We start from the raw sequence: 13,501 nt of genomic DNA, 5'->3' as shown, positions 1-13,501 counted from the left end.
CATGCAGAAAGCTCACACCTCCCCAGCTCACAGCTCTGCTACTGGGCCGCCCCAGAAAACCAATGCCTCTTACTTTGGAAATCTCAGAGATTCTCTTGTCTTGATACTCCTTCCTATATATAAATATCCTTTCTGTCCCCCCACAAACCATTTATTTAGTTCCCAAACCCATAGATGTTTTCAGTCTCTATAGGTCAAAAATCTCTAAGAATTCAATGAAATCCCAAACTTCTTCACAGGAAAACATGAGCATCTATCCACTTACATACATGTAATTCTGCATGTCCTTTCAAAGGCTCCCAGGGCCTGACACTAAGTGAGCATGCATCTTGGTGTGGCCGGATTGACAGTGAATCACGGCCAGGTCCACCGTGCCGGCTGCAGTGTGCACTCACACTGGGTCACGTTCACGACGGACCAGCTGATAAGTACTTGGAATAACATCATGTTGAGAAACACGGATGCTGACCTGGAGAGCAGTATAAAATAAGTGGAACTGCTCCCCGTGTGATGACCACACCATCACACACACACGCCACAGGATACATCAGGAAGATCGGAGCTTGAAATCTGGATTACCCCTTGCTCACTATTTGACACAAGGACATTTGTTTGTCTCCTTCAGAGTGGAGGTAACAGTGATTTAGTCACACTGTCTGTGAAGAGTGACACGATGACCACGATGGTTATGTGAAATGTTTATTTGGGTATAACCTCCACAGCCTAAGATACCTCCTTCAGCCCCCGGGAGCTCCAGTTCAAAACACCTTTCCTGAAATTCACAATTAGTTCGTAATCACTACTATGTCAAAATCCACCCCTCTCCTTAAAATCAGTGTCATGGCATTCACTAATTATGAGCTGGTCCCCAAACCACTGCCTGTTCTGTCTTGAAGCAGCAGGAGCCTTCGGATAAACCTTCACAAGTCCACTCCATGATGGCTCATGGAGAATGCGTCAGGTACCAGGCACTCTCCACTGGGAACTTCACGAGCATCACGTTCACACACACTGTAAACAGAACCCTGCCAACAGAAGCCAGAGGAGCAGCAGCGTCCAGTGAGGAAGAGAAAGATTTTTCAGAGAAATAATATCTAGAGCACCAACCAGAATATACGGGATGCAATAATGGCCAGATGAATTTTAGTTGTATAATGTTCTTTCTTTCATATTGTTTCGTAGCAAACATTTCTAGGTTTCTGCAAAAATGTGGCAAATGATGAAAAGCAACATTTATTATCTTAGTTTATATTAGTAACTCAATTTCCCTTAGGACTGCTATGGATGTGAAAGGGGTTTGGGACTGAATTAACAAAGCTATTTGGGTAACAGTTGAAATAAGATCCAGGAGGGAAATAATGTGTCTATAAATCTTTTTCAGTGTCTGTAAATTCTGCAATCCCTTGAGCTACTTTCTTGGTACCTGGAGGAGAAAATGATTATTTTAATTTTAAAAAGCCTGTAGGTGCAAACATATGTTGAGACTTAGAAATGGAGTTAAAATTTTCCAAAGATACTTAATATATTTTAGAAATAAAAATATCATGACTTTTTGTATTGTTAATCTTTTAATGAAGACCTAAAGAGAAAGAATAATTTACAATATCTATTAATTCATCCATCCATTCAGCAGATATTTGGCAGACCCTATCACGGCGGGGGCCCTGTGTGGGGTGGGGTTGTGGGGGTGTGTAAGCTGGTCTGTACCTTCAGAACACTGCAGACAGTCCAGGTGGGGGACCTGCACCCCAGCAGCTCAGAGGTGCGGTGAATGCTAACTGATTACAAAAGGCTTTCAGAAAGCATGCCAGGGGAGCACCTAGCACCGATACAACCTCACGCTTGGCTGAGCTGTCATGAAGAGGTCTGAGCTGAGACTTGCAGATGGGAGAAGCTGATGGGGAGAAAAAAGGACCGCCTATGTTATGGGAAACAAAAGACTCCAAAAGTGGCAGATCTTGGATCAGTGGGAGGGAGACCAGCCAGACAGGCTGGTGTGGGACCACAAAGCTCGTTGCTTCCCAGCTCCAGAGAATAGACTCAGGAATAAGGAGCCTGAAGAGGGCTCCTAGGGCAAGACCACCATCCACACAGCTGGCATTCTCAGTGTCCGTGCAGTGCCTGACCTAAGCTAGGGGCTATGAGCAGTGACCAGGGCGTCGTCTAGAAACCTGGATGAGGTTTACACGAGGCAGCAAGGCATACTATAAAATAGTCCTCACTTACAGTCTCTTGCCGATAATCCCCATGACCTCGGGTACATCTTGTCTGAGACACAAGAGTTACATGAAGAAGAGCATACAATAGCTACTCATCTAACATGGCATGTTTGTGAGGCGCGATGTAGTCTTTCACATGTTAGAATTATGACACTCTTATGAGATTGGTGGCATCTACTGACAGTTACCCACACAAGAGGTGGTGACCACCTGAAGTGAAGTGGGGAGGTCAGGACCAGTATGAGAGGTGCCTCTAAACTGAAGATAACTGGACTGGGTGCACTGGCAAGGACGAGGGCATCCAAGGCCACTCTGAGAAGAACCCTGGGCAAAGGCAGAGAAAAGGCGTGGAGGGGGGCAGAGGCACCCGAGGGGATGGGATTGGAGCTGTGGCCTGAAGGCAGGAAAGCATTCCATGCCCCAGGAGCAGACCACACAAAGAGGTGGGGCAGGAGCTCAGGGCGCTGAGGGAAGAGTGAGAAGCCCACTTGGAGGGAGGACTGGGAGCCCTCTGCGGGCAGCAGAGGAGAGGCTGCTACAGGTCAGATCCGGAGAGGGAGGGCCGTGGCTGCAGCAAGGACTCGCACCTTACTGTGCCCAGGGCGTGTGGGCACCAGACAGTGTAGACACATCGGCTGTGTGTTGGAAGGGTCACTGGCTGCTATGAGGAGGCTGGGGACATTCTAGAGGCTGAAGAGTAGAAGGAACACCATCAAGATGGCATTTGGACTGGTGAGTGAGGGAGGGTGTGCAGAGATTCAAGGTGGAGCCTGAGGAGGCGTTGGCAGGACTTGCATGGAGAGGGGGGTCCTCTGCACCCAAGCATGCAGGGGGCCGAGCTCTGAGGTGTGGCCCCCCCGAAGGGGGACAGGTCAGCAGGGGTCTTTAGAGCTGTGTGGACATGCAATAGCTGAGACACTAACTCTCTATCCTGGTAGCAGGTGGATAAAGGCAAGAAACGGTCAGAGAAATCAGTTCTGTGGCCACTAATGATTAAATGGTAGATAAAACAGTGGGCTGGACGACATTACTTGAAAATGGGCAATGACGGAAGTTCTGAGACTGTTACCCACTGCTCAGTTCTGAGGGAGGGAAGATGAGAGGCTGGCAGGGCCAGGAAGTGATGGTGAGCAGCCAGAAGACTCCAATGTCCAGAAGTCATGAAAGAGCACGACCCCCGTGTTGGGGGAGAGGATCGTTGGAGACCCGGAGAGGGTGAAGGGAGCGATGGTCAGGCTGGAATGGGAGGTATGGAAGTAGAGACGGGAGTTTAGATAGTTTTTGAGGAACTTCAGAAAAGGAAAAGAGAGAAGTTATATCGATAGTTCACATGAAGAAATATGAAAGGTTATTGGCCAACATGAAATTTTGGAGATAGTGCAGCTGATTTGTGTGATGAGGAGAATGAATGACGGGGTGTCTGGTACCCGTGAATACTGTCAAGGGTTATAAGGTCGGGTAGCATCACCACTTCACACGTGAGAAAAGGAACTTGCCAGAGAGGAGGTCTCCCAGGGCAGCATGTGACTCTGAGCTGCTGGAAAGGAATTTCAACTCAGCTGAACTCTCAGGAGGAAGCTTAGGCTATTGGTGCACACGCAGATGATGCCAAAAAGCGTTTTAACCTCACATCTGAATAAGGCACGGTTACATTTGGAGTAGCAAACGGAGTGCCAGAATTTTGGTTAAAGGCAAAATATCCAAGTCCATTATTAATCAGATAACCTAATTGTGTTTGTTGGTTATTTACTTGTGAGAGAACTGGCCAGATGCAGGCATAGAACGTTCCACAATCGGGGAGGTGGCCAGGAGAAGTTGGAGAAGAGAGAAAGTGGAGTAAATGGACCCAGACAGTTCAAGGACGTGAAGTTTATTTAAGTAGAATGTCTGAGTAGGAATAAATGAAAGCAGAAGAAAGTTGGAAAAATCTTGGATGATCTTGTTAAAGGCTTTGAAGCAAAGAGTGAGGATTTAGACCTGCTTCTCTTTAGAGTGAAAGCTACTTGGAGATCAAAGCCATAGGTGAATAGAAAGGTTGACAGCAGCACCGAGATTGATTGGAAAGAAGTTTTTGATGGAGGCCGGGAGCGTCAAAAAGAAAGAGTGGATGTCAGCTCATTCTCCCGGTAAGTAATTACAATAATGACCTGATGTTAGGACTGCTAAAAACTGAAGATTAGAATCCATCATTACAACAGAGCTATTTTAACTTAAGAAAAAAATTCCAACTTTTAAATGAGAATGTTCATATTGAAACTATGGCAACACAATTATTGTTAGTACTTTTAATAAAAAATGTAAGCTATTACAACAAAAATGTACCACTATAACTGGATAAGTAACTTACAGCATAGTTTACTTGGCTGATCATGTGTGGGTAGCATCACCTTTTACCAAAGGTACTTCTATTTTATAGACTATTTTTTAGGAATGATAAAATATTGTTGACTAAAGGTGCCAAAATAACTGTTACTCTGATTCCAGATTGGCTCTCCTAAATGAAATTAAAACATAAAAATGAATCTAGGGTCTAAGGAATTGAACACCAGTGAGTTAGAACCTGGCTATTATAGTTGGGAGGGGCAGTCCTCCTCCATCTATAAAGTTGGAAGAGATTTATCCCCACAAACTGTTGAAGACAGCAGAAAAATTAAATAATAATAATAATAATAATTCATTGAAACTCAAAATATTTTAAAAACAACCAGAATTGGAATCTTTCCTTAACACCGTCTGCTAGAGTCCTGAGGACATTTTCTTTTCTTGTTCCCACACGGATAGCAGTGTAGGTGGTGTTATGACTGCAGACGAGACGAGGGGTCCCTGGCCCTGGGGCTGGTTAGAGAGGGTGGTGAACAGGAGCGAGGAGGGCAGTGGGGGGGGACATCCTGGCCCCACTGTTGATGTCACTGTTCACTGCTGACCACAAAGGGAAGGGAGTGCTGGGACACTAAGTCAACTAATTTGAAGACCAAAATGAAACTCATATTAGCCTGAAGTAAGACCAACACTGAAGAGGGAAGTAATGCATTTATAGTCCAGTAAATCACTCAAAATACAGCTCAATGGACCTCCTCCCAGATGCCTTGTCCTACCCCCCACAGCTCTTCATGCTCAACCTAAATCCACACAAATTTCAGGAAAGGACCATTCTGTTTTGTGGTACAACTTGATCTGGACTTGTCTGATTGATGTTTTTGCCGTATGTGGGAAAGTCTGACATGTAACCCAGCATGACTGTTAAAGAAATGAAAAAATTTCTTAGCAAGGAAAGTCAGGATCCCCAGTAACTCTCCCTAAGATGCTATCACCTGAGGTGATGAGGATCAGTGGAACTATTTCAAATAGATATCAACAAATTTGTGCTAGTCAGCCTTCCACCCATCACTGTAACACATATCCTAGAGAGTCTACTCACAGGAGGCAGGATTTACTTGGCTCATGTTCTCAGAGGTTTCTTGATTTCTTGGCCCCATCACTCGGGGCCTATGGCGAGGGAGAGCAACCCGATGGGACCATTGCTCACCTAATGGCAGCTGGAAAGAAGAGTGACAGGAAGGTCCAGGGTCCCATGTCCCCTTCGAGGGCATACCCAATGACCTAACTCTATTCCACCAGGCCCTGCCCCCTCAAGGCTCCACCCTCAAAAGCACAAGCTGGTGCCCCAGCCTTTAGCTTGGATGCCTCTGGGAGCCATTCAAGATCCAAGCCATGATGTTATCATTAGATATAACGTCAAAATTATATATGGACACGTATATTCCTCAGTAACAGGACAATGCCATCAAAACCTCTACTTCTCCTTTAGTAAGATTTATATTAAAGATTACAGCTTGGAGCAGAGAATCACTTGAGTCAGTTATAACTGAGGCCCTCAGTAACACGTTTTGGAAAGCATTCATTCTGTGTGAATCAGCCTGTGTGAGCCCTGGCTTGCAGAACATGGCCTTGTATGAATGTTGCCTCATTTATTTACTCGATGCAAATAACACGGCAGCGAGCAGGGTTCTGGCTTCCGAGCTATTCAGACTTTCAGATTCATCAGCTGTATAACTGAGGGCAAGTTAATTAACCTTCCTAGATATAAGTTTTCTCACTCCTTAAAAGGAGACCCCCACCCCAACTGGGGAGGGTCAAGAGGAAACCTGGAATGACATCTGTGACGTGCTCATGGAAGTGCAGCCTCTGTCATTGTCATCACCGTCACTGTGATCAGCTGAATCGCTGACTTCAGCGTTGACTGCAGGAAGCCTGGTGGAGTGGCCGCCCAGCACTCAGGGGCTCATTATTACTCATTATTTTGTGCAATTAATTCCAAGTCACACGGCAAGGACTTGAGCACACTGCTGACAGCTACTTGCCAAGAGTGAAATGTGGGGGAAGCCACTTCATGTGACAATGCTGACAACTTCAAAAGAAAGGAGTTAAGTCAACATTTACTCAAGAATCTACTTTGTATATGCCAGAAATTTTAAATGAACATCATTTTATTAGTCAAGTGAACCAGGAGTGGTGCAGAGAAAGAGCCAAAATGGATAGAGAAAGGATTTCTCTACCAAAGACCTCATTTTTCAAGAGATTTTAAAAGCAATACTCAAGTTTTTCCAAAAAGAGTAACACAAAGAATCACTTTTTAAAAACCTGACTCAGCTCCAGTAAGTGGCTTTATCTATGAATTATTTTATTTCAAATTAGAAATATGACTAGGATTTTAGGAATACTATTCTATCACCCAGGCTTTGTAATCAAACAACTGTAGGCTGGACTCCTGACTTGCCATTGTCCAGATCAATACTGATCTTGAGAAAATGATTCAAATTTTCTCAGGGTCAGCATCCTCATTTATAAATTAACACAATACTATAATCCATTTCAAGGGACAGTTGTGGGGATACAGAAAGTGGGTATAATATCTGAAACTCTACCAAGGCCTTCCAGTTTTTTACTTGGAGGATTAACTGCTATGGAATTTGTTCTTCCGCAATAAGAAAGTAGAAAATTAGAGACAAAAGAACTATTTTCTGACTGCCTTGGTCCATTTTGTGCCCCTCTAATATAATAGTCAAAACTGAGTGATTTATAAGAAACAAAAATCTACTGGTTCAGAGTTCCAGAGACTGGGAAATCCAAGACCAGTTGCTGGCATTTGGCGAAGACTTTCATGCTCCATCACAACATGGCGGAAGGCACCACAAGGCAGAATGGCAAGGGGTAGAAAGGAAGGGCAAGAGATAGAGGTCGAACTCATGCTTTCATTCTAAACCCAGTTCATAGCATTAATCCACTTGTGAGGGTGGAGCCATTGTGGCCTAATCACTTCTTAAAGGTCCCCTCCTTATAGTGTTGTAATGGTAACTAAATCCAACATGAGTTTTGGAGGCGCAAACCTTTGAACCATTCCACCGACTCTGGACCACAAGTAGTGCAGGACGATCCCAGCGAGAAGGAAACAGTCAAAGATTCTCCTCTTACTCTTGGTAGGGTCTGAGCCCATGGCAGCTGGAGGAGGACACAAGCAATATCTAGAAGTCTCAAGTAAGTGGGGAGAGAGAAATCAAGTGCAGGAATGCCGTAGAGGTCAGAATTGGCAGGACTGAATGCCTGAGAGAAGAGACCTGCATGGAGGCAGCTTTGGAAATTTTCAGAGAGATACTTCAGATCTGCGTCGGGGTTAATAGTTCTGAACTCACACAGGGTTGGGTCGTCTGCAGTCCCATGAGAGCAGAGAGATCTTATAAACAGGGGGCAACTGGGGGAGTCACGGAGCATCCACGACACCACAGTGGGCCTGAAGCACCTGTGGCCTCTTGTGCACTCCACTGGCACAGATCATGACATGCCTCAAAGGGCTCAGACTGACCCCAAGTAACCTGGTGGCCTACAGAAAGTCACCATTCTTTATAGGATACTACAAAACCCAGCACTGAACAATGTCTAATTTACCATGTCTTGAATCCACTAAAAAATGACCAGGGCTGCAAAGAAACAGGAGAATGTGAACCATGACCAGAAAAAAAAGCAATCAATTGAAAAAGATCTAGAAATGACAGAGATAATGAAATTAGCAGGCAAGAATATTTACCTATAATATAGACAAGCTCTATATGTCCAAGAAGGTTCAGGGAAAAAATCATGAGAAAAATGAGTGGTAAAAAGTCCCAGATGCGGGGCTGGGGATGTGGCTCAAGCGGTAGCGTGCTCCCCTGGCTTGCGCGGGGTGCTGGGTTCGATCCTCAGCACCACATGAAAATAAAATAAAGATGTTGTGTCCAAAAAAAAAAAAAGTCCCAAATGGGAGCTGAGAACGCAGCTCTGTGTAGAGCACGTACCCAGTGTGCACAGTATGTGCAAGCCCTGGGGTTGATTCCAGGACTGAAAAGGAAAAAGAAAAACAGAGGAAAAGTACAAGTTAAATATATGGAGAAGAAAAATACAGTTTCTCCCATAGAAACCTACTATAGGGATAATAGCTGAATAAACAATGCAAGAAAAAACGGGCAGGGAACTTGAAGAAACGGCCGTAGGAGCCACCGTGGTTGAGCTCAGAGAGAAAGATGGTCAGGGCACACTGACCTGTGGGACACTATCAAGGCGTCCCCCACAGGAGAAACTGAAGGGGCCGACGCAGGCAAGGAGGCACAAGGATGGGCAAGGTAGAGTCGAGTGTTGGTAAGTGTGCAGACCCGGAGGGGCAGCGGAGAGACAGAGGGCCTGAGGGCTGGGAGCCGGAGAGAGATGACTGACGCCGAGAGGGGCCCCGGCCTCCTGAGAAAGGACCTTAAGTGACTCGAAACTCAAGTGGATACAATCCTGGAAAAGTGTCTTTGTTCACCTGTACCTTGTACCCTTTTCTGTCACTATCTGGGGATGTGGCCAGAGCTAGATCAAATGCACTATGCCTTTGGCTTTATGAATGCTGCTTCCTGGGCACTCACATTAATAGCTCTTAATTATTCACCTTGCCACCTTCTCGAGTCCATTGTGGAATGAAATCAGCAAAGCTGAACAATTTTCAAGTATCTATGAAAATATAAAGATGTCAGCAGTGATATAAAAAGAACTACAAATACACTAACAAGTGAAGTGACATAAAGGGTTAAATTCAAGCACAAGTAACAGGTATGAGCCAAGGTTCAGAGTGAAACAGTTCCTCTACTCTGGGAAGATCCTTTTATTCCATTGGACCCACAGGGACAGGGTCCTCCCTGGCGTCCCCAGTGACCCCCATACAACAGCCATGGTGATAAGTCGGCTGCAGTGAGCACTGGGCATGGGCTGTTTCCCTGTCTCAGGTGAGGACTCAGACTAGGTCCAGAAAGGGAGGAGTGAAGAAGAAATGGGAAATGCCCCCAGACCCACATACAGGAATGAAAGGCAATGTATCTAGGTACCAACTGCTCTGAGTGACACCCAGAAAGGCAAGGCCTGCAGTCCTTGAGTTGTTTCAAGATTGAGAGACCTTCTAAGGTTCAGTATAAATGCTACCTAATGCACCTATGTAAGTACAAGGCAAGCCCATTATATTATTGACGAATTAACATACCCATAATTTCATTTATTAAAAAGAAGGCTTTGCAAGATATTCTGGAGGCATCGGGCTGGTGCTTTAGTGATGCAGAGTCACTCAGTAATTCTGTAAAAACAGTTTGGCAAAATTAACTATTTAAACAAAAGCACTGCCTTTGATAAGGAGATTTTGAATATCCCTTTTGGGATTTCATCCCGATTCAGTTCCTGGATCCCAAATTCAACTTTCTTCAGACTTCCAGGTTAAAATTATAATTTCTAAGATGAAGAACCACCATTTCCTTTCTAACCTTATGTTTTCCAGGATAATTTAGGGGGGAGATTGAGAAACATATTATGACAGGTAATCATTTGCAAACACACAACTCTTTCAATGCCTGCCATGTTCGGCTCCGTTTTATAGCATCTGTCTTGGCAGTATAAATTGTGCTTGGCTGCAGAGGTATGCAGTGCAGCACAGCAAAGAAAAACAATCCTGACAACCGAAAAATAAAGCACCATGTGTGAGTTCGTGCGTGTGTGGGGAGCCGGGGCGTGTGTGTGTGGTTCAGAACAGGGCCGCTCTCTGCTTTTCCAGCTTTCTTTCAAAGGTTCTTTGGTTAGCTTCCTTGTTTTCTTTTACAGCAAAGCAATGCCACAGGAGGAATGAGACAACTGTCACATCTACGAGGGGTGCCAAGCAACCCCAGCCTGGTCCAACAGGAGCTCCCTCCCCACTTCCACAGAAGAAAGCAACGCAGCCCGGCACACACAGATGGATTGTGTCGGTAATATTTACCATTAGGCAAGCTGTGCTTTTCTAAACAAAAGCCTATATTACATTAATTTTTTTAAAGCAAAAGCACAGGAATACTGCAAGATCACATGACATTGTGACTGTTCAGAATCAAATTGGTATACTCAGCCTTCTGCAAACTCATTTTAATGCATTCTCCCAAAAATCCACTCAAAACCTGTTTATTTAAATAATGTGTTGTGTTTTTTTTTTTTTTTACATTATAGAGCATCTAAAATCCAACACCTTGAAAGTATATACCTAAACCTTCAAAATCAAATCAAAACTATTGAAGGCTTTATTTTTCAGAGGGTTTTGGTAAACCAAGTGCTAAGATCTGATATCTTTCAAAACTCATGTTGAAGTTGACATGTCATTGTGACCTGGTAAGAGGTGGGACCTTCAAGAGGTGATTAGGTCATGGGGCATTGCCCTCCTCAGTTAAGCTGTGGGACAGTTATCACAGGAGTGATTAGTTGTCACAGAAGAGGATTAGCTACCACAGGAGTGGGTTAGTTATCAGAGGAGTGTGCTCATTATCATGGAGTGGGTTAGTTATCAGAGGAGTGAGTTAATTATCACTGGGGTGGGTTAGTTATCACAGGAGAGGATGAACTATCAGGGGAGAGGGTCAGTCAGAAAAGGAAGTACTGGGCCTGTGCTGGGCATGGTCTCTCCACCTTGGACTTCTCAGCCTCCAGAACCATGAGCCAAATAAACTACTATTGTTGGCCCTTATTCAGTATGTGCTGTTCTGTTATAGCATCAGAAGATGGACTAAGACTCAAGTTAAATGCATTTGGAGTGCAGTTAAGCCCACTCAACTCAACCCTCTGGTTCAAGTTGGTACCTTCACTTGTCTTACTGTTTGATTAGCGTCCAAATGACCATTTGAATTTCGACATGTTTTCTTCTATTGATTATGTATTTTAAGATGACAAAAAATGAAATGAATGAAATCTCTGATTTAGAGGCCAATGCATCTCAATTGCTATGGCAATCAATACCAGTAACAGAGAAATTTACAAACCATCAAACAATTAAAAAGTAAATATATGGCTTTGCCTTGAAGTGTCCAGGAGTGCCCTGAAGGAACACGCTTTAAGTCCTGACGCAGGGGGTGCTGACCAGTTACTCCATTTCCTAATGACTTGGGCTTTGTCCCAGCTCAGATAGCAGGCGTGGCTCCAGGTGTAGGCGTCACCGTGGGGGCTGAGTTACACTCACCTGTTCTTTTGTAATCCTACCCTTTTGCCCTTTTTGGGATAGGATGTTCCATGGAACCTCCCCTCGTGTGTCTCCTAAATTAGAATAAAGAATTCCAGTGGCTCCTTCTCTTTCCACAGACTGTTAAGGTCACAGAGCCGTCACCAGATTATTGAAAAGGTACTTCTGTGTGGTCGCATGCTTTCTTTGTCATTTTCTTAAGTTATGAAAAGAGTCAGATTCTGTGAACCAGCATTGGGTCGCCAGCTGGGATAGATGGAGAAAATGAAGTCTGTTTTTCATAAATGGAGTGCACCCAAGGGAAGTAGGAGGAGCAAGAGAGGGCCCACACACAGACGAGGCATTGCTGCCCACCATCCACTGGTAGAGGGAGCCTCTAGCTCTAGACAGTCTCAGAGGAGAGTCACTCCAAAAGGATTATTTGTGAGCATCTCATGTGAAAACACACACCCAGGTGAGAGACCACCAAACCCCTTCTGTGAATGTGGCCTGCAGAGCCTAACAGTAGTGCTGTCAGTTTGGCTAGTCTGACTGATTTAAGCAGTCAGTTTAACCAAGAGTACACAGTGTGTGGCCACCTAGATGAATACGCACGCCTAACCTACTTCTGTGATTTTAGTTTACAAAGCTGAGAAATAAATTGCAAGAAACCAGAACACATCAAAGAGAGACGAAAGGAGAGGGGAAGATTAAGAATGAATAGAGAAAAGATGAAAATGTGCTCCGAAGAGGACTCTCACAGGAGCTGAAAGCACAAGACCCAGGACTGGCATTGAGGGGGCTGGATGCGCGGCTCTCTGCTGCAGCACCCACGCAGCCCAGGGGGAAGAGCACGACCCTGCAGTCAGACTGGCTGGCACACGGCCTGTCTTTGCCAGGGACCAGCAGTGTGGCTCGTTCAAGTGAGTTAACCCTGCCAGGCCTTCGTGTCCCTGTCTGAAAAAATGGTGGTGACGATTTTTCCTCCATTATAGGCTTTTTATGGAGACTAAATCGAATAATACTAAAATAGAACATAGAACCGTGAGGGGAACACAGGAAGCACTAACGTGTCAACTAAAGAGCATTCTGACGCCTTGTTCTTCATTAGGACAACAGTGACCTGGAAAAGCAGGTTATGAGCATTCTACATGCTGACATTTGTACAGCACTGCTCACGCGACTAGACTATGGTGATCTTTCAATAAACATTAAATTACAATTAGTGCTACTATAGTGAAGAGCTAAAATTTAATAAGCACCTACCACATGTTTGAAACCCTTCTAAATACCTTGCATTATGAATTCATTTTTATCATAACTATAGTCATTGTTGCGGGGCTTTATCATTATCTCCATTATACAGAAGGGAAACTGGGCACAGATAAATAATTATGATCAATACCCCTAGATGGAGAAAAGCCTCTAGAACATAAAAATCAGTTAGGAAACAAGGCAATAAACCTAATTAATTTAGCCAAGCAATGCTTTTTGACTTTTTTCCTCAGTTAATTCCCAATTTTGTGAATAAAATGTTCAAGATAATTGGCGACATTGGCTCTTAATACACAGCATATGGCTCTAGGAAACGTTCTTTATTAACTTACACATGTAAGACTTACCAAGCACCATGGCAGACACGGCTAACCAGTAGACTCACTAACATACAGTTTCCCCCCCCTTTCTTATTGGATAATAAAATATGCAAGGTGGGAAAATGTTGCCCACAGCACTGGATTTCCCAGCCTCCTTGCAGGGAGAGGTAGTCACTGAC

The 13,501-nt window shown here is 44.5% G+C and overlaps 1 protein-coding gene and 1 long non-coding RNA gene across 12 annotated transcripts in view; one reads left to right on the top strand and one right to left on the bottom strand.

Annotated features, from left to right (window-relative positions):
* The window catches only part of Prkn (parkin RBR E3 ubiquitin protein ligase), a 1,173,661-nt gene that overhangs the window by 688,890 nt on the left and 471,270 nt on the right, over positions 1–13,501 (bottom strand). The gene's annotated exons all lie outside the window — the stretch shown is intronic.
* Positions 3,792–11,259, top strand: LOC125617613. The gene is made up of 2 exons (XR_007348673.1): positions 3,792–4,345; positions 10,371–11,259. It is a non-coding gene; the product is annotated as an uncharacterized LOC125617613 (long non-coding RNA).

This window comes from Marmota marmota, unplaced genomic scaffold, assembly GCF_001458135.2.
Source record: "Marmota marmota marmota unplaced genomic scaffold, marMar, whole genome shotgun sequence".
NCBI lineage: Eukaryota > Metazoa > Chordata > Mammalia > Rodentia > Sciuridae > Marmota > Marmota marmota.
This window is presented reverse-complemented; position numbering and strand designations above follow the sequence as displayed.